At 41.2% G+C, this 26,128-nt stretch overlaps 1 long non-coding RNA gene across 1 annotated transcript; it reads left to right on the plus strand.

Moving 5' to 3' along the window:
* Positions 1 to 2,908: 2,908 nt before the first annotated feature.
* On the plus strand, positions 2,909 to 13,363 carry LOC137218946 (uncharacterized). The gene is made up of 2 exons (XR_010940936.1): positions 2,909 to 11,765; positions 13,141 to 13,363. It is a non-coding gene; the product is annotated as an uncharacterized lncRNA (long non-coding RNA).
* Positions 13,364 to 26,128: the final 12,765 nt, after the last annotated feature.

A 26,128-nucleotide genomic window follows, 5' to 3' on the forward strand; every position in this document is an offset into this window, starting at 1 on the left:
ATATTTCCTTCCTTGTCCTGCCCTTTTTTTCTCCTGGAAATGACAGTGGCTTCATTATTTTTTTTTTCTTTAAGCTTCTTTTTATATACTTATTAATTTTCCAAGTGTTCTAATATCTCTACCATAAATGAACAGTTTTGTCCATGGACTCATGCACAGCAGCTCTAACTTTTCTAGAGAACTTCTCCCCGAAAATTCCCTCTTCCGCTCCAATATGGACTTTTTTCTTTCTGGAAGATTGCGCAGATGTCACATGATGCTTTTGACTCTCTTCTGGTCTGATTTTTAGATTTTGTGCCTTTCTTTTTCTTTGGTTTATTTCTTGTTTTGTTGACACATGCTTTCTGATAACTTTCTAAAACATTATGTTTTAGTTCTTGCATGTCTAAACTGTCCTTTTTCTGCCTCCACATGACTGACAGGCTGGGAATAGAATGCTAGATTGAAAATCATTGTCACTTAAACTTTTGAAGACATTGCTCCATTCTTCCAGCATCTGGTATTGCTATTGATGAGTCTGATGCCAGCTGGGTTGGTTTCTTTGTAAGGGGCCTAATTTTCCCCATCTGGAAGTTTTGTGATCTGCTCCTTAATACTATATGCCACTATATCCCAGGTATTCTGAACTTTCATAGTAATGTTTTTTGGTGTGAGTTCTTTTTCTTTTATTGGGAGGGGTGGTTGGTGGTGGTGTCATTATTGTTTAATTTGGGGGGCTGAGTTCAATTTGGATGTCAGTTGTTTAATCCTCTGCTATTATTCTGATTTTCAATTCTTTTAAATATTTTTGACTTATTTTATGGTTTAGGATATGTTCTATCTTGGTGAATATACAATTGCACTTGAAAAGAAGTTGGACGATGGATTGTATAAATATGTAGAAATATCAGTTAGGTCATGTTGATAGTGTTATTCAGATCCTCTATGAATATAATGATTTTTTTTTCTAGTTGTTCTGTGAATTGTTGGGAGAAGGGTATTTAAATCTCCCACTATGGTTGTGTATTGTATATTTCTTCCTTTAATTCTGTCAACTTTTGCTTTTTGTATTTTGAAGCTTTGTTATTATGCACATACAAATTTATGATTGTTATGTCTGTCTGGTGAACTTACTCTTTAATTATTATAAACTGTCCATGCTTGTCTTTGATGTACTCTTCACATTGATGTCTATTTTATCTGTTGTTAATCTAGCCACTCCAGCCTTTCTATGTTTACCATTTGCATTATATATCTTCTATTTATCCATTTACTTTCAACCTATGTGTCATCATATTTAAAATGTGTCTTTCATGGTCTGAATATTGTAGGATCTTCCATTTTAAAAATCAGTTCTGATCATTTTTGCTTTTTCACTGGGCGGTTTAGTGCTTTAGCATTTAATGTAATATGGTTGGCTTTATTTTGTCCTTTCTGAATTTTATTCCTCTTATTCCCTTTCCTTCCTTCTTTTGAATTGTTTGAATATTTAATTTATCTATTGGCTTTCTAGTGGTACCACTTTGCATTATTTTAGTCTATGCCCCTAAACTAGTTCCTTCTGTATCAGTGAGGGTCCAATTGGGAGACAGAAGCCATACCAGTTATTGAATAGATCTTAATATAAAAAAAGTGCTACCCAGGTAACTGCAAAGGTAGAAAGAGGATGCTAAGATATCATGAAAGTGGGAAGCATCTATCACCCTTAGGGCTGAGAGAACAAAGAGAAGAGATTATAATTATTAAAACTTAGAAGCTTAAAGGAGGAAGTGCATGGAGGTGAAAATCAGACCTCTGAGGAGAGGTGATGCTTGGCTGGAGTTGGTGTCTCTGCATTAGAAGAAGACTACGACCCAGACTCTGAGGAGGAGAGCAAGTGCTGGCTGGTGTGCAGTGGTGCCTTGGGATGGCGGAGTGGGTACAGAGCGGCTGATTCTATGAATTGGAAAAACTTCAAAATGGATTCAGCTGCTCTTACCAGAAGGAACTGCCACTGCTGAGGTGAAGAAGTATTGCTGGGGTGACGCTCATGGGAACCAAAAACAGACAGGAAGCCCACAGAAAGCAACAAACAGCAGACAGGAAGGAGCAAGTCCTGTTTTCCTCCTCGAGCCTTTGTCTTCCTCAAGCACTCCTTATTAACAGGGCTTCCCAGGAGGTCAACTGGCAGAGCAAAAACATTTGCACAGTCCCAGACTAGCATCACAAAGTGGAGAATAAAAGGGTGAGTTTGGAGCTGAGATAGCACATTAATAACTGGTCCTCCTTCCTATGATGTAGGACATCGTCACATCTCTTTTATTTAAAAGGTTCCTTCTCTTAGACCTGCTTGTTCTACCCATCTTTCCTTCTCCTCCACACTTCTTGTTTCTTATTAACCTTTTATGATTAGCAAAGAGTCTGCCATAGGGGATATAGTAGGTGCTCAAAAATGTCTGCTAGATTAATGGTGATACAAGAGAGTAAATGTAAGCGCCAAAGGAGCAGTGCAAACTCTAATTGCCATAGAGGCTCAGGGGAGGAGGGGGAGACCACCATGAACTTGGGTGACTCCAAAGGCTTCACTGATGACATGGTAAACTATGACAAATGGGAAGGGTCTAAATACATGGAGACAAGAATGAGGCATTCAAGGTGGAGGGCGCAGCACGAACAAAGACTTGGAGGTAGACATGTTCTAGATGCCTTTGGGAGACAGGCATGGCTGGAGCTGAGGCTTCCTTCAAGAGTTTGAGGCTGGGGCTTCCCTGGTGGCGCAGTGGTTAAGAGTCCGCCTGCCGATGCAGGGGACGCGGGTTCGTGCCCCGGTCCGGGAAGATCCCACATGCAGTGGAGCGGCTGGGCCCATGGCCGCTGAGCCTGTGTGTCCGGAGCCTTGCTCCACAAAGGGAGAGGCCACAGCAGTGAGAGGCCCGCGTACCGCAAAAAAAAAATAAATTAATTAAAAAAAAGGGTTTGAGGCTATTATGGATAGAGGTCCTTTAACGTCTGCCTATACTGAGAAATTATAAAGAGCAATGGGAACATTGTTGTGTAAGAGCTAAAGAAGAGGCATTGATGATGTTTTAGGTGTTTTAGGCAGGAAAAGGTTGTGGTGCTGAATTAAAGTGCTGTGCAAGGTAGTGGGGTTTGTTGTTCAGATCTTAAGCATGTATGTGCGGCAGAACGGTGCTGCCTTTAATAGGATTCAGGAAAACAGAAAGAGAAACACGTTTTTAAAATTTTTAATGGTTCTCGGAGTTTGATTATACCATATTCAATTTGAGAGTTTACATGCAGAATCAGGGAAGTGCAGAAAGAGCCTGAGAATGAGTTGGGGAGAAGTCTGAGAGGTTGGAGGAGCGTCCACACAGTGAAGGGTATGGGGAGGGAACAAGTTCCTGTCAGCACGAGGTCATCCTTGCCTCCACAGGAGTGGGTGACAACTTCAAGAGGTAAGCAGTGCACACTGGTTTGGTTTAGTTAGTCAGCCCCTGAAATTAGGGATGGACCAGCTGCCTGTCACCTGACACTTGGGTCCCACTCTTTCCCCCATTGAGGCCACCAAACTCTTTTTTCTTCTCTCTCTGAGGACCACTTTACCCACCCTCTGAGAAAGAACCTTTGTTTATGTCTTAAATTCTGGCAAACCTTGTATCTGTTTTCCAGGTTTGAAAAGGGTGATTTTCCACCCCTATTTTGTTCTCGATGCTCTTTCTTTTTCAAGGAAAACAATTTTATCATGAAAAAAATATTTCTGACAAGTTCCAAATGGGAATCATAATACATTGTGGAGAAAACTAAACCCACTTGGTAAACAGATGGATGGACTTGTTCAAAATGCTCCAGTTTCCTGTCCCCCCAGAGCCTATGCTACCCATCCATGTGAGAGGGGTTCTGTTTCCTGCTTTGGTTTCTGAAATTTGCTGAAGCATTTCTGCTGTTTTTAGGAGTAGCCAAGCCCTCTCGACCGGAGCCTGGGAAAGCCAGTCTTACTCCCATCACGTGTAACGTCAGCAAACCGCTTGGGCTGCCGGGCACGTTGGAGATCCTGTGGGTGCAACTCTGCCGAGACCAAGGGCAAGATAATCAGTCCAAGGAGACAGTTAATTTTAGTACAAAAGAGGTTAGATGTGATTTATTTCCAACGCCAATGAACCAAAAGAGCTAACAATCATCAGAACAAAACACAGAACCATCAAATACTCCACGTAGAAATGGCTTGTGTCAGCTGAGATGAGCCTCGTCATTAGCAAGGGAGACAGGCTTCAGTGGCTCAGGAGCTGATGTGGGGAACATTTTCAGGTTGTCTTTATAGGAAAAGGGGTTTGAATCATCAAAGAGTTAGAGAAATGGATTTGGAGACAGGGAAGAGAATAGGAGAAGAAAAGAAGACAAGAGAGGACAGGAGGGTTTTTATAGGATTATCATAGCTCATTCGTCATTTCGTTCATCATCATTATCTTCCAAAAGCATAAGGCTAGGACAGGATCCATGCAACTCATGCTGCCTCTTAATCATCCCTTTCCAGCGGCTGCAGGAGGACCCTCTGCGAGGCTGTGCTCGCTGCTGAGCAGAGTTCAACATGCCCGTGGCCAGGCCCACAGCCCTTGCTCACAGTGCTTCACTTCTGGGAGGGTCCCCGGGCAGGCGGATTGTCTTCTATTGCAGCATCGTACTCCCTTGCACTTGAGCCAAACATGAGGACTTGTCAAAGGCCGTCGCTCATAGGCCCAGTGTTGATTTATTCAACTCTGCAAACCAGCTTAAGCAGCCCCTTCTCCTGTTTCTGAGACTTACATAGCATCTGAATCTGAGGATTTGGAGGAAGACAGGATGAGGGCTCAGATGGAGGTGCACCAAGTCTGACAGCCTTATTTTAATGAGGGACGAGGCTTAGACCCTTCCTGTTCTTCTTTCTAGGTCATTATTTACCAGAATACTTTGTCCCCTCTATTTCATCACCCTGTCCTCTCTGCAGTCATTATATCACGCGCATCCTGCCGTTATTGCCTTCATATGTAACACGTTATACGTCTCTCATTTTTTCACAGACTAGGACAATGGCTTAATTATCTGTGAATCTCCTGTACCTCGATCAGCATTTAGTGCTTATATATTGAATGAGTAAGTGAGTGAATGAAAGAATGAAAGCCATTTATATTGAGGGAATAGCAATTAAATTGAGAATGTAGCTGTCTACATCTATCTCTGGCAAATAAGAAGGGAAATATTGTGAGACTCTTGTATTTCTGAGCGGAAAACCTGAAACAACTTTTATCATACTTAATGAGGAGAAGATGCTGGGGGTATTGTTTAGGCTACACGAGTGGGATCCAGGGGCTGGAGCAGCATTTAGACTGGAGCCCTCATGTGTCTTGTGTCATGCATGTTTCAAAGCAAGGATTCCTAGCTCACTTTCTCTCTATCTACCTCCAGCCACTCCTTGCCTTTCCTTAACTTTTCCTTACAGCTCATGCTGACAGCGATTGTAAGGTACTCTACCTGCTCTCAGTTCAAACATGCTGTCCTGTTGTCAGACCAAGTATCCAATTGTAGGGTTCAGGAAGTGCCTCTCTACCTCCCTAATTTTTCTTTAAGTGTGTGACCTTAGATTGGATGGGCTACATACTTAAAGGGGAAAATGACTTTAAAAATGTATCAGTGTGTGTTTATCAAACAGGAGAACAAACAAGTACATTTGATAGTGGTCGGGGAGGAACTGGATTTTCCCAATCCTTTCACAGCCATCTTTTGTATCATTGTAACCTTTCTCTTGAGCACCCTAGAATCCTCTGCCTACCAGCAAATGGTCATTTGAAGTCTTGCCAGGAACACTCATCCTTTACTGTATTCTATTAAAGCTTCAGGCATGCACCCCTGCTCCCTCTCTGACCTGTTCATTTTTTGGCTACAGAGCTGAGGGGCAAAGCTGGCATCATGTGGGGAGTTTCCATGTGTGAATGTCCACATCCTTCATTCACATCCTTCAAGGGTTTCCTTTAACATTTTCTGATTGTGCTTCTGAGTACATGGTGTCAACAGCTCTCAGAACTGTTAAGTTTTCTATTTATCCTCAGGCCAGGAAAAGGCACAGATCACTGCAGTGTAAAATTACCAGTGGTTTTGACAGTGACCTGGAAGAACTATGGAATGCAGAAATTTAGCCTTGAGAGCTGAGGTCCAGCCCCAGGCCCATCTTACCCAAGAAGTTTTGCTCAATTATACAGGTCACAAGAAGTTCTGCTAGTCCTGAAAATATTGAACTCATCAAACTCAAGTTGGGTGTTGTTGACATGTCTTGATGAATGGCCAGTTTCTGACACCATGTACCGTATTTACTTGTTTATTTCCTCCTCTATTCCATTCCTATGCCGCCTTACTTTTGAAAAATAATTCTGTGAGTTGAAATTTGCTTTTTATTTATTTTGTAGGAGCTCTTCGAACCAGCACAAACTCTTCTGAAGGTTTAAAAATATTAGTTGGAATGGTAAAACCTGCCTTAATGCTGAAAATAGAAGGAAGGGGACCTACTTCTTTGGATCTGTTCTTGCCAAACCTTAGAGAGGGAGTGTCATGATGGTTATGAGCTTGGGCCTCAGAGCTAGACCACCTGAGTTGAACACTAGCTCTGCCACTTCCTAGCTATGAATCTGTGGGCAAGTTACACTCTGGGTGCCTCAGTTTCCTCATGGGCATGGCAGTAAAAATGCCTACTTTCTAGGGCTCCTGTGAGTTAATAGATATGAATTACTTAGAACAGTGCTTGGTGCATAAGAAGTTCTCAATAAATGTTAGCTACTATTTTTGATTAGATGGTAACTTAGAACTGTTGCAGACATATTATGGATGTAGACTCAATGTTCACTCTGGGCAGTATAGAAATATCTACTGAAAAAGGGAATTGTGTACATAAACATGATATAGCTCAGGACAGTTATATCTAAATTAGAAGAACAATTCTTATGTGTCTCCTCAGTCTACTAAGCCACCCCTTAAGGCAGATCCCTTTTGAAATGGCCCTGAGCCTTCTACATCCAGTTATTAGGGTTCCCAAACCTTGGTGAGTAGTTATGTAGTCTATTACCTTGCTTCTAAGGGTCATTTTGGCTTCTTCAGATATAACATAGGCCCTGGTCACTTGTTCCCTAACTTCAGGTGATACACATTAGGGTCTCCGGAGCTCCACTGACCTTCCTTAGAAGGGTAGGAGTCCCAGAATCCCAAAGCCTCTTTTCTAAAATCCTTCTCACAAAATTCTTCCTTAATTTCCACTCTCGGGGCCTTTTTATGTCTTTAATGTGAATGACAGATTTCAAGGATTATGCAATTGGTTCTTCTGTATTTCTCCTTTTGGAAATTTTGCATATGGTCTGGCAATTTCTTTGGAATGCAACATCAATTGTATCTTGGTGCATGAGTCAGAGCTTCCAATTAAACGTTCTGTTACATTTATAAACCCATCCTTTGTACCTCATCATGGTACATGGCTAGAACATTTATAACTACCCAAGCCTCAGCGTTGATCTGATAGAGTTAGGGGTAAGGAAGGAAGGAAAGTAACATCTATTGAGTTTAACTAATTTGCTCAAGACTCACACAACTAGAAAAAGCAGAGCCAGAGCTCCTGTCCAGATCTGTATGTTCTAAAACCCAGGTTCATTTGCTATATAATGAGGTATTTATGCAAAATCTATCCAAGGAAATGCTTCTTTACATTCCTTCTTCCATAAACTCTCTTGGTTATATTCATCATTCTCTTAAAATACAGTCAAACGATTTTGGGTTTTTGGTAAATATAAGAAAATGTCAAAAATTTAGTCAATTTTTTTCTTCTCACCCATCATCTTTCTTCCACTTCATGAATGAGGCATGGGAAACTTCCACTTTATAGCCTTTGAGAGCTTTTAAAAAAATTATTAAACCGACGATTTTGGCATTGTCTCAAGATGATGTGTTTATTAATTTGGTTATAAATATTTGAACTCCATACTCTAAATTCAATTTGTCAGATAAGAGAAAATCATGTTAATGTGTATTTATGATTTATTTCTTCCCTGATATCAGTGTGAGTTTCAGAAACCAAAACATGGCTTCCTCTTTCTAACCCTAACAGGGAAGACAAAAAGAAGCAGATCTGTCTATCAAAATGCCTTAAAACCAGTTTTTGTCCATACCTAGATACATACCTATGAAGCTTTAGAGCACCAAGGAAAACAATGAACTCCTAAGAGATTCAATACAGGAAAAAAACAGGTTACTTTCTGGGGAATGAGAATCAGAAAGGCATTTGATTTCTTATCAGCAACACTGGTTGGTGGAAGACAATGGAACGATGCCTTCAAAGTTCTGATGGAAAATAATTTTGACCATGGAAATTTATCCGCAGCCAAAACCTAGTGAAGTAGTGAGGGAGAAAGCATATCAAACATGTAATAGTAATAAATTATAGTTGATACTTCTGAAGAAGATAATTGAGAATGAACTCCAGCAAAATGGAAAACATCATGAAGGAGGAAGGCATGAGATCCAGGAAATAATAGCTCTAACCTAGAAGGGCAGAGAGGGAAGTCCCTTGGTGACAGCTGGGCAGTCGCTAAAGAGCAAGCTATCTGGATGGGAGCAGAAATTCAGAGACAGCTGGGTGGATGTCTCAGGAAAGAAAGAGATTGGTCCACAAGTAAAAATATTTATATAATCATGATCATATAAACCCTGTTTATACATTGTAGGTTATTAATTTTTAGAGTCAATCCCTAGACAAACCCACAGAAGGCTTAATTATGATTATAAAAAAGAACATAAATGTTATCAGTTTTGACAATGTAAATATATGAGTGGAGTTGACAGATAATGGAATGGGGGCACTGTGGAGGGAAAGGGAAAGATAGAGCCAACAATAATCTTATCAAACATATATAAAGTTGCTAAAATGAGAAATAAACTTTGGCTATATTATTTGACACTACAAACGTAACCAGTAAGAAAATCTAAGCTATAAGTATTAGAAATTGGGAAGATGGAGATAGATAGAGTGGGAGGGGGGAGTGTAAGGGAACTAAATAACATTCATAGCAGGGGTGAATAGTTATTGTTTAAAGCTGATAAAAAGAGAAATAGGGATATAGCCCTGTTAGAATTAAAATAAGCACAGAAGTTCAAAGAGGCATTTCTGGAGCAGCAGGTGATTTAGAGGGGGGTGACTTGGAGCAAACCAAGGACTCCTTAGAAGATCGCCTCTTGTCATCTTCATTATGAGCAGGAGATGTAAACCTACCAGCTGGTTAGCCCAGCCTTAGATGCTACTGAATGTGGGCCAGGCTGGACAGGAACTCTCCAGGTTAATCTTCATGATTTGAACCCAGATAACGGGAAATGGAAACTCATGTTTCTTTCTGACCAGCTCTGAAGTTTTAGTTCTTATACACCATTTCCATTTTGCCCTGTCACTCCATGTACCACTTGTTTTACCAACGACTCATGTAGTTGACTTTGCTCCTGGAAGAAACTCCTAGAAAAGCTGGAATTTCTCTTTTTATTACACATTTTACTCCAAAGAATGTGTCAGTCAGGGCTAAAGCAATAGTCTCAGGGCAGACAGGCAGTTTGTGCCTGATGACAACATTGTAGCAGAGTATTGCAATCTGCTGATTTCAGAGTGAGTGCACGGCACTGGCTGAGGTCCTGGGCAGCCTGAAGCAGGTGAGACAGGCGAGCAGGATACCTGCCTCATAGCTCAGAGAAGACTATTGGCTGGAAAGCGTTTTCCCTTTGTTCTTCTTTGTTGCTTTAATTGGGTGAAATGTTGCTCATACTGGATTTCTAAGTCTGATAGCCTAAAGCGAGTTTTGGCCAGATGACTTTTATGGACAGTTGTGTTTACTTTGTGAAAGTGGAAGCAACAATAAGAATTATAGGAATTTATAGGTTTTAGCAGTTGTTTAAAATTATTTTTTACAGAATGCATTTGCAAGAGATTAATGTTTAGGAGTGGCTGAAACGCTCAGAGAGCCTCAAACACTTTATGGTATGTTGAGATTGAGACTTTTCAAATGTGCCCAGAGTTTCTAAATTCTTTGAAGCCCTTCTGAGACCTTCTCTGGAGGAACACTTGGCCCCTGTCAACATGTTTACTATGTGTCCTCCATCATTTGCAGGGTTGGTTCCAATAGTACATCAGGAAATGGGATTCTGGGGCACAGAAGTAATACAGAAGAGTGGATTTGAGAATCACCTATTCAGATTAATCAAACGGGAAGTTAAATCTATGGTCTATATAGTTTGGTAATAAAAGAAACAATATTTCTCCAATCCATCAAGCTCCTATTCTTCAGACAACTTTCCTCAAGTCTTTGGCAGGATACACTCAAGACTAAGAACTTATAATTCTCCAGCAGGGGAGGAACGTTCCTGATAATGGGTCTTGTTTTTCACCACCTCATGGACGCTTTTTGGATTCTTCATTGTAAGAGTCTTGGAAAGTATTTGATTGTGTGTCACCATTTTCCTAAATACTGATTAGTTTTCTTTCACTCTGATGGAGTGGTTGCTGAAGATGAGGTTGGGAATCGCTACCAAGCATCACTGAGCCTGGGCCCTACAGGGATCCACCTTCATCTCCCCTCGCTTTTCTTCTATTACCTTTGTGAATAGCTCATCTGTAGAAATCCTTCCATGTCCTTCGGTAGACTTGGCACCAAGCAAGATGGAGATTTTCAAGCTCTCCAGCAGCAGAGATTCAGGCTGTCACCCCAGAAGCTGCACCTGGACTGGACCCATTTGTACCGATGGCACTGGGTCCTGCACTATCTGCACAGTCCTAAAAATAGCTCTCAATTAACATTGCATTTCAAGAATTGGAAAATTTCCCAGAAGTCCATTCTTTTCTCCTTTTTCTATTTCATTACATTTTGCAGTAATAATACACAAGCCTGCAGAAAACATGACGGGTAATGAAAAACTGTAATTAATATACACAATGTAAAGCATGTTTTTTTTCTCTGTTGTCCTTGCAGAAAATTGCCGCTTTAAACCAAGCAGGATGTGAAAATGCATAAAACCCCCCTTTAATCTGCTGTGGTTTGTAAATATCTTATGCAAAACAGTTAAGTCAACTGTCAGATTTTTTTTTTTTTTTATTGTAAGTCACATATTCTTGTAAAAAACTTTTTTTTCCTGCAGGATAAATTGGCTGATTTGGACAACTCCTTTTGAGGGGGGAGGAATGGAGGTGATGGTAAGGGGTTTCAACAATAAACCTGAAAACAGGAAGAACCTGATTTTTGGATGGCAACTTTGTCCATCAGGTTCATCTAAACAGCAGTTCAGTGTGCTGCCTCTGTGTACACTCAATTTTGGTTCAGGACTTGGGAGAAGTAAGCATTCTTGCTACTATTTCACACCAATACACCCCATCCCATTAATTGAAATAAAGTGAGAAAGAGGCCCAGAAGCTGTGGTCTTTGCCGGCATTCCTCAGACCATTTTGGTTTCCTTATCTGGACCACTAGCAGCATCCAGAGGTGTGTGGCTAGAAGGTCACAACATAATTTCAAAGCTGAAATACAAAACTTTATTCCCAGAACATCTTTCTAGGCTGGAGAAGAAAATGCTTATGATTTGTTTTCATTTGTTCTTTCCTATTTTTTTTTCCAACTGCAGCTGACATACATGATTGGTTATTATTTATTTCCACCTCATTCTGGGTTCTGAAAGTTTCCCCAAGGCACTGGTGTGTGTGAACTTTCAGATTTCACTTGGGAATGGCTGGCCTCATCCCCTCTGCTCCACTGGGATCCCTGGTGAAGGTAGGTTCCCCCATCTGAGAAGCGGTGCCCCTCTCCTGTGGCATTCTGGGAGGCCATTTGGAGTCCCAGATGTAGGAAATGAAATAATCCACGCTTATATGGTCACAAAGTGCCCATCTGGCACCCAGGAACTCTGCATGATAGGAGCACACAGGCGTGAGCTCACCATTGTTATGGCATTTCATAAACAGAGATGCAACCAGCTAGAGAAGAAGGACTTTGGGATGATAACAATCATTTTCCACTCCCCTCCCTTTCTGCCTGCTACCCTCCAAACACACACACACACACACACACACACACGCACACACGCACACACACCCCTACACACACTCACACACCCCTACACACACACGCACCCACACACACGCCCACACACACACTCACACAACCCCCTACACACACACCCCTACACACACTCTCACACAACCTCCTACACACACGCACACACCCCCCTACACACACCCCCCTACACACATGCACACACACCCCTACACACACCCCTACACACACGCACACACACACACCTTCACACACACGCAGCCCTACACACACGCACACACACGCCCCTACACACACACTCACACAACCCCCTACACACACACCCCTACACACACACTCACACAACCCCCTACACACACACCCACACAACCCCCTACACACACACCCCTACACACACACCCCTACACACACACACCCCTACACACACATGCACACACACCCCTACACACACACGCAGCCCTACACACATACACACATACACACACACCCCTTAACCTTTCTAAAACATAAGGGCCAGGGAGAAAAAAGCGGGGGATCTATCCTCCAAAAGGCAACATTTTTTTCCAGGGGGTCTGAAGGAGAAATTTCCATTAACAGCTAAATCCCTCCCCACCACCTCTCCGTGCACATTGTTTTTATGCCCTGCATCTTAGGACTCACAGGCGAGGGTGTGAAATGTGACCAGTCAACTCTTCGCTAGCTCACTTGTACATCACTCTCAAAATAAGGAAAAGCAGCAGCGGGAGGGATTTCATAAATCACACAACCACTGCACTGCTTTCTAGCCCTGAAACCAAATTCACAGGAGAATCTAGTAACTGACCTCAAAGCTTTTTCTTTAGTTTCGTTTTAAGTGTTTGTGCCAAAGTAGGAGCAACAGAAGCTCGGCAAAGGCGGTGTGGGTTGGAGAACAGCTCGGGCTGAGAACACGGGTATGTGAATGAGAAAGGGGTGACTCTCCCCACGCAAGCTGGATGTTGACATTCAACCCCAGTTGTAAGAAAGAGCAGGTCAGACCTGGTAACTAAGCCTGCTGGGCAGGGGTAACAGTTACACCAGCTCTCCTTTTAATCTGTGTCCTTTAAAAACACAGATTTCTAAGAGACTTGTGTCCAGAGATAAGACTGAGATCCCTAATGGAGCAGGTGACTCAGGACACTGTGAAGAAGTCCAGCGACAAGGACCGGGCTTACATCAAAGACTGGTTAAGTCATGTGCTGATTTGTATTATCCTAGCATTAAAATGAGGGAAAAGAATCATTGTAGACATTTCACTCGATGTTGTTCTGAACTGTAATAAAAAACATCAGGTTGCATTACCCTTCCCAAAGATCACGTTCAGCTCTCTCAGCACTTCCAGCCTCCCAAGGAGACATTTTCAAAGCAGCTAGATTTTTCGGCCCTAGAGAGGAAAACAATCACAGAAACACAAGCAGAGCCCATCCCTGGCCCCTGCTGACCAAACGGCAGGCACCTGGGAGAAACAAGCTGGCTGGAAGATGTCCCAGCGGAATAGAGGTTCCTGGAGTCCTGAAGGCAAGGGAGGAAAAAAACAAATGGATCTCTCCTAGGGGAACCAGCTCTTTCCTCTCAGGCTCTGCTCTGCCTTCTCAGAGACTGGGATCTGCTTGCTTGCCAATGAAACCAAAGCACCGAGTGGGTGGCACAAGGCGATGTTTGTCAATATGACAAACCATTGCAATATTACAGCTTTTCATTTGGAAAAGCCACTTGGGCAAGAGATGATTACTGACCCATGATATGTAAATGACAGGAATGCAGAAATTAGTATTTGGGTCAACTTGTATATTTTTCAACCATGAAATGAAAATCTCAGTGTTCACATTCCAATTCATACATGAAAGCGTCAGGGTGCTGTCAGTTGTCTATTGTGTTAATTTATTGTTGTCTTAGTTCATGTTTTCAGAGCCACCATGAGGGTACAGATCTACTTTCTATGCACTAATGTTGCAACTGGAAGAGGGGATGATGCGTCTCTGGGCCAGCTGGTGTCCTGAGGGGGGTCTACTTTAGTTGAGGAGAAAGGAAGTGATTCTGAAGGAGAGGCTAGGGGGATCCTTTTCAAGTATTTCAAATATGGCATAAGTCTATCACTTCCCTTTCTTTGAGTTCATAAATCCACAAGAATGTGTTGGACAATTGGGCTACTGTGACAAGTTCCTAGGTGCCTTTGGGGACACGAAAAATACCTAAAAGGACCTTTGTCTTCCAGGTTGGAGCAAAAGAGACTCACTGTGGAAAAAATGCAGGAACTCAGAGGGAGAGAGAATTTAGGAAGACCTTTTGGAGGAGGTGATATTTCAGCTGGTTTTGAAGGGTGTTAGAAGTTAAGAGATGAAAGGAAGGAGAAGAGTCATTCCAGGCAGACAGCAAGGGAAAAGTCCCAGAGGATGGAGTACCATGCTGCATAAACTGAGGTCCCCCTTCACTGAAACAGAAAGTGGCTATCGAAGAGCAAAGATGTGGGAGAACATACAGAGAAGTCCCCCAAGGTGGGCCCCTGAAGACCAGTGAGAGTTCCTTCCCAAGTGAGCCTGAGGAAGGCCATGGGAAAGCAGTTTGGGCCTACCTAGATTGTGTAGAAATGCAGCCAGGATTGGAGCTGGGAGACACTGTGGAAGGAAGGCCAGTTGGGAGGTAGGATTAGCAATTTAAAGTCAGGGAAAGAAGGCCTGGAGCCGGGGTGCTTGTCACATGTGTTAGGAGAAACGGCAGAGGGATGGGCAGGAGAGGGTGGTCTGGGAGACAGGAAACGAAGTGTTAGGGGATGCATCTGAATGCTGTGTGCAGAGGCAGAGAGTTACTGTCAGCCCTTACGTTCAGTGGTTTTACAGAGCAAAATGCTTACGTGATGCCGAGAGTAAGTGGGGTAAGGAAATAATGACGGTTTTGCCTTTTAATCTAATTAATTGGCTAGAGGGAACTCTGGGTATTTCCACTGTGCAACTACATCTCCTCCTCTTGTAACCGCCTACATCATAGCCTCGAGATTGGGTAGTGCTGAGATCTCTGGCTTCATTCAACGTTGGTCCTTGGATCTGGGTGTGCCAGCCCCTTTAAGCACAGGCACTCAGTCAGACCCTTTACCTGGGGGTCTCAAGGTCAGAAGAGGTATTCTGCCCGAGAGGTGAACTGAGGGCAGGACAGTTTTGAAAAGGTAGGTTAGACCAATAGTTCTCAATGGAGTTTATACTGCCCCCTACAGGGTGCTTTGGAAGTTCCTAGTAACACTTTTCGGAGGTCACCAAACTGGGTGGGAGCCAGGGATGCGAGACATCCTCTGTTCACAGGAGAGTCCAGCACAGTGCAGAATCCTGTAGCATCTCACATGGCTTTTGAGTGTCCTGCCAGGCATTCATGTAGGTAAACCTGTTTATACTTATCTAAGCCTAAAACCTAGCTCCAATTTATATAATTTGTTGCCCAGTTTTAATACACACTAAATTTTCTATGAATTTACAGCTACCATATATATATTAAGGAAAGATTATATATATATTTTGAATTTTATTTTATTTATTTATTTTTCATACAGCAGGCTCTTATTAGTTATCCATTTTATACACATCAGTGTATACATGTCAATCCCAATCTCTCAATTCATCCCACCACCACCCCCATCCCCCGCTGCTTTCCCCTCTTGGTGTCCATACGTTTGTTCTCTACATCTGTGTCTCAATTTCTGCCCTGCAAACCAGTTCATCTGTACCATTTTTCTAGATTCCCCATACATGAGTTAATATACGATATTTGTTTTTCTCTTTCTGACTTACTTCACTCTGTATGACAGTCTCTAGGTCCATCCATGTCTCTACAAATGACTCAATTTCATTCCTTCTTATGGCTGAGTAATATTCCATTGTATAAATGTGCCACATCTTCTTTATCCATTCGTCTGTCAGTGGGCATTTAGGTTGCTTCCATGACCTGCCTATTGTAAATAGTGATGCAATGAACATTGGGGTGCATGTGTCTTTTTGAATTATGGTTTTCTCTGGGTATATTCCCAGTAGTGGGATTGCTGGGTCATATAGTAATTCTATTTTTAGTTTTTTAAGGAACCTCCATACTGTTCTCCATAGTGGCTGTTATCAATTTACATTCCCACCAACAGTGCAAGAGGGTTCCCTTTTCTCCACACCCTCTCCAGCATTTGTTGTTTGTAGATTTTCTGATGATGCCCATTCTAACTGGTGTGAGGTGATACCTCACTGTAGTTTTGATTTACACTTCTCTAATAATTAGTGATGCTGAGCAGCTTTTCATGTGCCTTTTGGCCATCTGTATGTCTTCTTTGGAGAAATGTCTATTTAGGTCTTCTGTCCATTTTCTGATTGGGTTGTTTGTTTGTTTAATATTGAGCTGCATGAGCTGTTTATATATTTTGGAGATTAATCCTTTGTCCATTGATTCATTTGCAAATATTTTCTCCCAATCTGAGGGCTGTCTTTTCATCTTGTTTATAGTTTACCTTGCTGTGCAAAAGCTTTTAAGTTTCATTAGGTTCCATTTGTTTATTTTTGTTTCTATTTCCATTACTCTAGGAGGTGGGTCAAAAAAGATCTTGTTGTGATTTATGTCAAAGAATGTTCTTCCTATATTTTCCACTAAGAGTTTTATAGTGTTTGGTCTTACATTTAGGTCTTCAATCCACTTCGAGTTTATTTTTGTGTATGGTGTTAGGGAATGTTCTAATTTCATTCTTTTACATGTAGCTGTCCAGTTTTCCCAGCACCACTTATTGAAGAGACTGCCTTTCTCCATTTTATATCCTTGCCTCCTTTGTCATAGATTAGTTGACCATAGGTGTGTGGGTTTATCTCTGGGCTTTCTATCCTGTTCCATTGATCTATAATTCTGTTTTTGTGCCAGTACCATATTGTCTTGATTACTGTAGCTTTGTAGTATAGTCTGAAGTCAGGGAGTCTGAGTCCTCCAGCTCCGTTTTTTTCCCTCAAGAGTGCTTTTGCTATTCAGGGTCTTTTGTGTCTCCAAACAAATTTTAAGATTCTTTGTTCTATTCCTTTGTTCTATACCAAAATGCCATTGGTAATTTGATAGGGATTGCATTGCATATGTAGATTGCTTTGTGTAGTATAGTCATTTTCACAATATTGATTCTTCCAATCCAAGAAAATGGCATATCTCTCCATCTGTTTGTGTCACCTTTGATTTCTTTCATCAGTGTCTTATAGTTTTCTGAGTACAGGTCTTTGACCTCCTTAGGTAGGTTTATTCCTAGGTATTTTATTCTTTTCGTTGGTGGTGATTGGGATTGTTTCCTTAATTTCTCTTTCTGATTTTTCATCATTAGTGTATAGGAATGCAAGAGATTTCTGTGCATTAATTTTGTATCCTGCTACTTTACCAAATTCATTGATTAGCCCTAGTAGTTTTCTGGTGGCATCTTTAGGATTCTCTATGTATAGTATCATGTCATCTGCAAACACTGACAGTTTTACTTCTTCTTTTCCAATTTGTATTCCTTTTATTTCTTTTTCTTCTCTGATTGCTGTGGCTAGGACTCCTAAAACTATGTTGAATAATAGTGGTGAGGGTGGACATCTTTGTCTTTTTCCTGATCTTAGAGGAAATGCTTTCAGTTATTCACCATTGAGAATGGTGTTTGCTGTGGGTTTGTCGTATATGGCCTTTATTATGTTGAGGTGGGTTCCCTCTATGCCCACTTTCTGGAGAGTTTTTATAATAAATAGGTGTTGAATTTTGTCAAAAGCTTTTTCTGCATCTATTGAGATGATCATATGGCTTTTATTCTTCAGTTTGTTAATATGGTGTATCACATTGATTGATTTGAGTATATTGAAGAATCCTTGCATCCCTGGGATAAATCCCACTTGATCATGGTGTATGATCCTTTTAATATGTTGCTGGATTCTGTTTGCTAGTATTTTGTTGAGGAGTTTTGCATCTATATTCATCAGTGATATTGGTCTATAATTTTCTTTTTTTGTAGTATCTCTGTCTGGTTTTGGTATCAGGGTGATGGTGGCCTTGTAGAATGAGTTTGGGAGTATTTCTTCCTGTGCAATTTTTGGGAAGAGTTTGAGAAGGATGGGTCTCAGCTCTTTTCTAAATGTTTGATAGAATTCACCTGTGAAGCCATCTGGGCCTGGACTTTCGTTTATTGGAAGATTTTTAATCAGAGTTTCAATTTCGTTACTTGTGATTTGTCTGTTCATATTTTCTATTTCTTCCTGGTCAGTCTTGGAAGGTTATACCTTTCTGAGAATTTGTCCATTTCTTCCAGGTTTTCCATTTTGTTGGCATAGAGTTGCTTGTAGTAGTCTCTTATAATTCTTTGTGTTTCTGCCATGTCTGTTGTAACTTCTTTTTCATTTCTAGTTTTATTGATTTGAGTCCTCTCCCTATTTTTCTTGAGGTGTCTGGCTAAAGGTTTATCAATTTTGTTTATCTTCTCAAAGAACCAGTTTTTAGTTTTATTTATCTTTGCTATTATTTTCTTTGTTTCTATTTCATTTATTTCTGCTCTGATCTTTATGATTTTTTACTTCTACTAACTTTGGGTTTTGTTTCTTCTTCTTTCCCTAGTTCCTTTAAGTTAGATTGTTTATTTGAGATTTTTCCTGTTTCTTGAGGTAGGATTGTATTGCTATAAACTTCCCTCCTAGAACTGCTTTTGCTGCATCCCATAGATTTTGGATTCTCATGTTTTCACTGTCATTTGTCTCTAGGTATTTTTTGATTTCCTCTTTGATTTCTTCACTGATCTCTTGGTTATTTAGTAACATAGTGTTCAGCCTCCATGTGTTTGTGTTTTTTATGTTTTTTCCCTGTAACTGATTTCTAATCTCATAGCATTGTGGTTGGAAAAGATGCTTGATATGATATCAGTTTTCTTAACTTTACTGAGGCTTGATTTGTGACCCAAAATGTGATCTATCCTGGAGAATGTTCCATGTGCACTTGAGAAGAAAGTGTAATCTGCTGTTTTTGGATGGAATGTCCTATAAATATCATTGAAGTCTATCTGGTCTATTGTGTCATTTGAAGCTTGTGTTTCCTTATGAATTTTCTGCCTGGATGATCTGTCCATTGGTGTAAGTGAAGTGTTAAAGTTCCCCACTATTATTGTGTTACTGTCAATTTCCTCTTTTATAGCTGTTAGCATTTGACTTATGTATTGATCATTATGTAATGACCATTATGTAGTGTCATTATGTAGTGTCCTTGATCATTATGTAGTGTCATTCTTTGTCTCTTGTAACATTCTTTATTTTAAAGTCTATTTTATCTGATATGAGTATTGTTACTCCAGCTTTCTTTTGATTTCCCTTTGCATGGAATAGCTTTTTCCATCCCCTCGCTTTCAGTCTGTATGTGTCCTTAAGTCTGAAGTGGGTCTCTTGTAGACAGCATATATATGGGTCTTGTTTTGGTATCCATTCAGCGAGCCTGTGTCTTTTGGTTGGAGCATTTAATCCATTCACATTTAAGGTAATTATCCATATGTATGTTCCTATTACCATTTTCTTAATTGTTTTGGGTTTCTTTTTGTAGGTCCTTTTCTTCTCTTTTGCTTCCCACTTAGAGAAGTCCCTTTAGTGTTTGTGGTAGAGCTGGTTTGGTGGTGCTGAATTCTTTTAGCTTTTGCTTGTCTGTAAAGCTTTTGATTTCTCTGTCGAATCTGAATCAGATCCTTTCTGGGTAAAGTAATCTTGGTTGTAGGTTCTTCCCTTTCATCACTTTAAATATATCATGCCACTCCCTTCTAGCTTGTAGGGTTTCTGCTGAGAAATCAGCTATTTCTCAATCTTATGGGAGTTCCCTTTTATGTTTTTCCCTTTTTGCTTTTAATAATTTTTCTTTGTCTTTAATTTTTGTCAGTTTGATTACTATGTGTCTCAGCATGTTTCTCCTTCGGTTTATCCTGCCTGGGACACTCTGCACTTCCTGGACTTGGGTGGCTATTTCCTTTCCCATGTTAGGAAAGTTTTTGACTATAATCTCTTCAAATATTTTCTTGGGTCCTTTCTCTCTCTCTTCTCCTTCTGGGACCCCTCTAATGCAAATGTTGGTGCATTTAATGTTGTACCAGAGGTCTCTTAGGCTGTCTTCATTTCTTTTTATTTTTTATTCTGTTCCGCAGCTGTGAATTCCACCATTCTGTCTTCCAGTTTACTTATCCGATCTTCTGCCTCAGTTATTCTGCTATTGATTCTGTCTAATGTATTTTTCATTTCAGTTATTGTATTGTTCATCTCTGTTTGTTCTTTAATTCTTCTAGGCGTTTGTTCTTTTTTTTTTTGCAGTACGCGGGCCTCTCACTGTTGTGGCCTCTCCCATTGCGGAGCATGGGCTCCGGACGTGCAGGCTCAGCGGCCATGGCTCATGGGCCCAGCCGCTCCACGGCATGTGGGATCTTCCCAGACTGGGGCACGAACCCATGTCCCCTGCATCGGCAGGCGGACTCTCAACCACAGCGCCACCAGGGAAGCCCTAGGCGTTTGTTCCTTAATTCTTCTAGGTCCTTGTTAAACATTTCTTGCATCTTCTTGATCTTTGTTTCCATTCTTTTTCCGAGTTCCTGGATCATCTTCACTGCCATTATTCTGAAGTCTTTTTTCTGGAAGGTTGCCTATCTCCACTTCATTTTGCTGTTTCTCTGGGGTTTTGTCTTGTTCGTTCATCTGGTCCATAGTTCTCTGCCTTTTCATTTTGTCTATCTTTTCGTGAATGTGGTTTTTGTTCCACAGGCTGCAGGATTGTAGTTCTTCTTGCTTCTGCTGTCTGCCCTCTGGTGGATGAGGCTATCCAAGAAACTTGTGCAAGCTTCCTGATGGGAGGTACTGGTGGTGGATAGAGCTGGTCCTTGGTCTGGTGGGCAGAGCTCAGTAAAACTTTAATCTGCTTGTTGGCTGATAGGTGGGACTTGGTTCCCTCCCTGTTGGTTGTTTGGCCAGAGGTAACCCAGCACTGGAGCCTACCTTGTTATTTGGTGGGGCTAATGGCAGACACTGGGAGGGCTCACGCCAAAGAGTAATTCCCAGAACTTCTGCTGCCAGTGTCCTTGTCCCTGCAGTGAGCCATAGCCCCCCCCTTGCCTCTGCAGGAGACCCTCTAACACTAGCAGGTAGGTCTGGTTCAGTCTCCTATGGGGTCACTGCTCCTTCCCCTGGGTCTTGATGTGCACACTACATTGTGCATGCCCTCCAAGAGTGGAGTCTCTGTTTCCCTCAGTCCTGTCGAAGTCCTGCAGTCAAATCCTGCTAGCCTTCAAAGTTTGATTCTCTAGGAATTCCTCCTCTTGTTGCTGGACCCCCAGGTTGGGAAGCCTGACGTGGGGCTCTGAACCTTCACTCCAGTGGGTGGACTTCTGTGGTATGTGTCCTCCAGTTTGTGAGTCACCCAGCCAGCAGTTATGGGATTTGATTTTATTGTGATTGCGCTCCTCCTACCTTCTCACTGTGGCTTCTCCTTTGTCTTTGGATGTGAGGTATCTTTTGTGGTGGGTTCCAGTGTCTCCCTGTTGATGATTGTTCAGCAGTTAGTTGTGATTCTGATGCTCTCACAAGAGGGAGTGAGCACATGTCCTTCTACTTCACCATCTTGAACCAATCTCCTAAGGAAAGATTATATTTTGTTTTGTTCAAAACTTTGCCAAGAATTAGGCACTGAGAAAATCACAGTGCAAGCATTTGATTACTTCTTCAAGCCTTCCATGTGTAAATACACATTATTTTATTATGAATTACTTTCCTTTTGTTTCTCCTTTCTATTATATTTATGGTATTATATTGGTTTTGAAAAGTATGTGTCTAGGTATATATATATACATATATAATATAATATAATATATATATTATATATAATAATATATATATAGGTATATGTTTTAAAAAGTATGTGTTTAGGTAATATATATACATATATAATATAATATAATATAATATATATATTATATATACAATAATATATTAATATATATATATTATACAATAAGCAGCAGGTAATATATAAGCAGGTAATATATATATATACAATAAGCAGCCCTTCCTTGGTATTTTCAGCGATTGGTTTCAGGACCCCTATGGATACCAAAATCCGTGGGTGCTCAAGTCCCTTATATAAAATGGTGTAGCATTTACATATAACCTATGCACATCCTCCTGTATACCTTAAATCATCTCTAGATTACTTATAATACCGAATACAATGTTATGTTATGTAAATAGTTGTAAATACAATGTAAATGCTATGTAAATAGTTGCTGGTGCATGGCAAATTCAAGTTTTGCTTTTTGGAACTTTCTGGAACTTTTAAAAACTAATATTTTCCATCTGTGGTTGGTTGATTCCTTGGCTGCAGAGCCCTCAGATTCTGAGGGCCAACAGTATACATTCTATAAATTTCGTTTCAGGAGAGTAAAGGGAGGGATCATAAAATATTTGTTATAAAAAGGAGATGTTGGGTCTGATGGGGTGAGAACCATGGAGTTTGAAACACAAAAAACTTAAATATGACACCTTATAAGTGACCATCTTTTATTGTTATTTTTTATGATGGATCGATTAATGGATCTCTGCTGATCCCCTATGGTAAGCCTACAGTGGTTCAAGCACCATATAAGCATGAAAAAGAAGTGCAAATCTCAGAATTGTATCTCACACCTTGGCCTAAACTGGCCTAGTGACTTACCACAGGTTGGGATAGGCCAGAAGAGAGTGGATAAAACGTTATACCCTGGAGGTTACAATCCTGGTAAATAATTTTGAGTTTGGTCCAAGATGAATGATGTAACAGTGGGAGCCTGAGAGCACTGGAAAGTCCTGAGAGTTCCAGCAGACAGAAGACTGTCAGCATCATAAGCAAATGGGTACAGAGCATGCAGCCCAAAGCACCAGGCTGGGGACAAGAGATAGCATTCCACCCCTTACAGAGGGGCCAGGCAAGAGCAAGGCCCTGCCTCAAATGAGCACACCTAGGGCCCAGAAACAAAGGAACAAAGCTGAAAGCTAGTACCCAAGAGATGGCGAGACTTAGGATTGAAGTTTGCAGTTCAGCTGTTGATGTTCAGGGCAAACCAGTAATGAGAGGGTCTCCGTGTTGAGTCATAGATGCTGGGGTTAGAGCAGCTTAATATATTTTGCTGCAAGTGCCGATGGATTCACTGGCTGGGTTTTGAGGAGGAAGCCAGAATTGGAGGCAGGGTGCGATGCTGGACCTGACACTCAGTTTTATAACCTCACTGGAAGAACCAAAGTATAAATACATAACAAATGAGTCAACTGGACAATCGTTAGCAAAGAGTATGGGCAACAGTTCAAGAGTATCTGAAAACCCTGCATGGCCTCGCTTGCATAGAAGAGGGCATGAGACTCCAGGACATGAGAGAGACTTCTGGGTTGGAGTAGTTTCTGAAGGTTTCATGGAAGAGCAAGGGCTGGAGCCAGCCTGTGAAGAACAGATGAATGAATAGTTTAATTCACTCATCCGTTCACTCATTCATTCAACACATACTTAGGAAAGCCTTGCTATTTGATAGGTGCTGAGAATAAAGAGGTAAATAAGAGAGAGCCTTGGTGACACAGAGGACAGGCTCACCTGGGGTTCAGAGAGGTGAGCAGGCTAGAACGAGCAGCTTTCAGCCCAGGACTTGAGGGAGTTCCCAGGCCAGTGAGGCACACCCAGGGTCTGCCTTTAAGGAAGTGCTCTTTTTGCTACCTGAGCTGCAGCTAATCCAGCATCAGTTGTGCCGGGCATAATTTCTACCTGCTTTAAGGCTTAACCTTAAAGGAAACTAAAACTATAAGTAATATAAACTCTTAAGAGTTAGGGGTTGGCCAACTTTTTCTCTAAAGATCCACATAGAAAATATTATAGGTGTGTCATGAAATAGATTTCTTAGATTGATTTTTTTCAGCTGTCTAAAACCGTAAAATCCATTTTTAGCTCACAGGCTGGATTTGGCCTGCTGGCCATAGTTTGCCATAGATCCCTGGTCTACAAATTTCCTTTTGTCCAGAGACCAAGAAGACATTCCATCGTGTTGGTGAATGATAAGTAATATTTATTATCAGTAATATTTTGTAGAACACTAAACATTGTCTGATGTTATATATATATATATATAGTCCCACCTGGCCCTCAAAACGATACTACTAGAGTAGGTAAACCACATCACCATTATTCCTCATTTCACAGATAAGTGGATTGAAGCTCAGGAACATTCAGCCCTTGCATTAAGTCATAGAGACTTGGAAACCAGAGGGACACTGGATCTCAGTCTTTTGATTCTAGAGCTTTTCCTTGATCTCTAGTTATTTCGAACTGACTATACAACCAGCTTATTCCCAACTTTCACAGGGTACTCTGAATGCATTTTGGAATTAAAGGCTCACACTTAAAAAGCAAACAAACACACACACACACAAACATCAGCTATGGTCTGAATTATGTCAGTGCTACTAGGGGAAGAGGATTGAATAGACTGTTCTATGTCCAGGCACTGTTCTGAGTGCTGGGAACTCACCACTAAATTCAATAGACACAATCCCTGCTCTAACGAATACAGTCCAATGAAAATGATTCTAATGATAATGACACAAGAGTAGGAGGACTAACAGCTACCTAAATTCCAAGTATTGTGTTTGGAGTTACGGGTGTTTTATCACTAATATTCAAAGTAGTGTCATAAAGTGGGTCTTATTTTCTCCGCTGTGTAAATATTTTAGTAACAGTAGCTAACATACGGAACTTAGTCTGTGCTAGGAAAGAGGTGCTCAGAGGAGATAAGAGAGCAGGTAGTTGGCCAAGGGGGATTTGAAATTGGGTCTATACACCCTGGAGTCTAAGGCCTTCTTCTTTGTGCTGAAGCCAAACCCTGTGCCATGGCTGGTTGACTGTTCCCCCACCCCCCCTTTTCTATGTTAGGTTCCCTATCTTAGTACTTTGTCGTTTATGGGGCAAGGCAGCCAGAGAACACTTACCCATTAGTGCTGTACACTGTGATGACTGCTGAGATGGCACCTCCGGTGTCATATAATGCTATTTTCTAAAGCTTCTAAGTCTGAAGTAATTGCCTCGCAGGTTATGATTTCATCAGTGTTCAAATGCTATTGTTGACGTGCAGTTGGGCGATTTTGAGACACAGGCATCTGCTTCAAGGTTTAGGGGGCACTGAGTTTACTTTAAAAACACTTTAAAAAGAAAAAGTAGATGGGAGTGACGCACTGCTTGGAACCCCTGGCTTCCTCTGGCACACTCCTTCCACCTTTACTTGCTTGATTCAAAGGAAGTCCACTGAAACCTCTTTCTAGTATGGTTAATGTTATTTAACTTGCATGAACGTCGCAAAACGTAAGGTTCAGAATCCAGTGACCTTCTTTAGCTCCTCAGCCTTTTGTGGGACAGGTGCACAAGGGAGATTTTGCAGAGCTCTTTCTTTTCAGTCCTTGGGAAATTATGGAACCTTAAGTGTGGAGGGGGACCCTTGGAGGCTTAATTTTAAATTTCCCAAGTTTTCTGTGATTGAGACTTCAGTAGAAAATAGATTTTATTTTTTTGGCTTTAAAAAGGAATACTGAATAACGTGTCAATGGCTTTTCCTTATAAATACATTTATCTGAAGAAATTCATTATTGCATAAATTACTTTTTCACAATTAATTTCAATTTTTTTAAAAAAAGATGAAACCCATGTTTTCAGCGTGGCATTAGGAAAGCTCAGTGATCACATATAACAATAATGTATTAAAACTATACAGAAAAGAACCCATTTTTTTTTGCGGTACGCGGGCCTCTCACTGTTGTGGCCTCTCCCGTTGCAGAGCACAGGCTCCGGACGCGCAGGCTCAGCGGCCACGGCTCACGGGCCCAGCCGCTCCACGGCATGTGGGATCTTCCCGGACCGGGGCATGAACCCGTGTCCCCTGCATCGGCAGGAGAACTCTCAACCACTGCGCCACCAGGGAAGCCAAAGAACCCACTTTTAAAAACCCGTAACTCAACAGACTACAGAATGACAGACTAGCTTTTCATGCAAATTAGCTAAATCACACTTATCAGAGAAAATATTTCATA

The sequence above is a fragment of the Pseudorca crassidens genome, chromosome 2 (genome assembly GCF_039906515.1).
Source record: "Pseudorca crassidens isolate mPseCra1 chromosome 2, mPseCra1.hap1, whole genome shotgun sequence".
Taxonomy (NCBI): domain Eukaryota; kingdom Metazoa; phylum Chordata; class Mammalia; order Artiodactyla; family Delphinidae; genus Pseudorca; species Pseudorca crassidens.